This window comes from Octopus bimaculoides, chromosome 6 (assembly GCF_001194135.2).
Source record: "Octopus bimaculoides isolate UCB-OBI-ISO-001 chromosome 6, ASM119413v2, whole genome shotgun sequence".
NCBI classification, from domain to species: Eukaryota; Metazoa; Mollusca; class Cephalopoda; order Octopoda; family Octopodidae; genus Octopus; species Octopus bimaculoides.
Window position 1 is genome coordinate 67,677,558 of NC_068986.1, and position 747 is coordinate 67,678,304.

The window sequence follows — 747 nt, forward strand, 5'->3', positions numbered from 1 at the left end:
TATATATATATATATATATATATATGAATATACGTGCAATTACTGTTTTCCAAAACGAAGTAATGCATACAATCTATTAGTAGGGAATACAGATATTCATATGTGTATGTATATATATATACACGCACAATTTCTTCACTAGCATCTAGCATGCTTCTCAGTTTTCAATACATCACGTCCTGTAGGAGTTTTCTATCAAATGTATCGATCTCACTTCTACTATCATTGTACATGTGTGCTTGTATAGTAAGTTTTATTGAAAAGAAAGAAAATATTAAAGTGAAAATCGAAAACAAGATTTTTATAACATTAGTTTGTTTTGTTATGTTTTTTTGCGAATTCGTGTAGCAGTACAAATGTTATTTTCATATTTATCTTTTGTTTTTATACGAAAAGCCAACGATCGATACCCATCGAATTGTGTTGGTAGTGTAATCCTTCTTATTTCTCAATACTCTTCATTTCTTACAAACTGCATTAGAAATATACGTTGGTGTTACAGACACTAAGTTAGCACAACATATTGTAGTATTTATAATAATAAAAGGAATCTTGCTATGAAAAGGTGGATATATCGTTTTTGTCTGATGTTGTTTTTTGGCAAAACATTACGTATGTAAGTCTGAGTGCATACTTATGTGCATTGTGTTTTGTAAGAAAAGTATTTGTACTTAGCGTTCTAATCTCTAGCATAAATATGAACATCCATATGTGTATATATATATATATATATATATATATATATAT

The 747-nt window shown here is 27.8% G+C and overlaps 1 protein-coding gene across 3 annotated transcripts in view; it reads left to right on the forward strand.

The window, feature by feature from the left end:
- LOC106869618 (neuronal acetylcholine receptor subunit beta-3) overlaps positions 1-747 on the forward strand; it is a 546,457-nt gene that overhangs the window by 397,510 nt on the left and 148,200 nt on the right. The gene's annotated exons all lie outside the window — the stretch shown is intronic.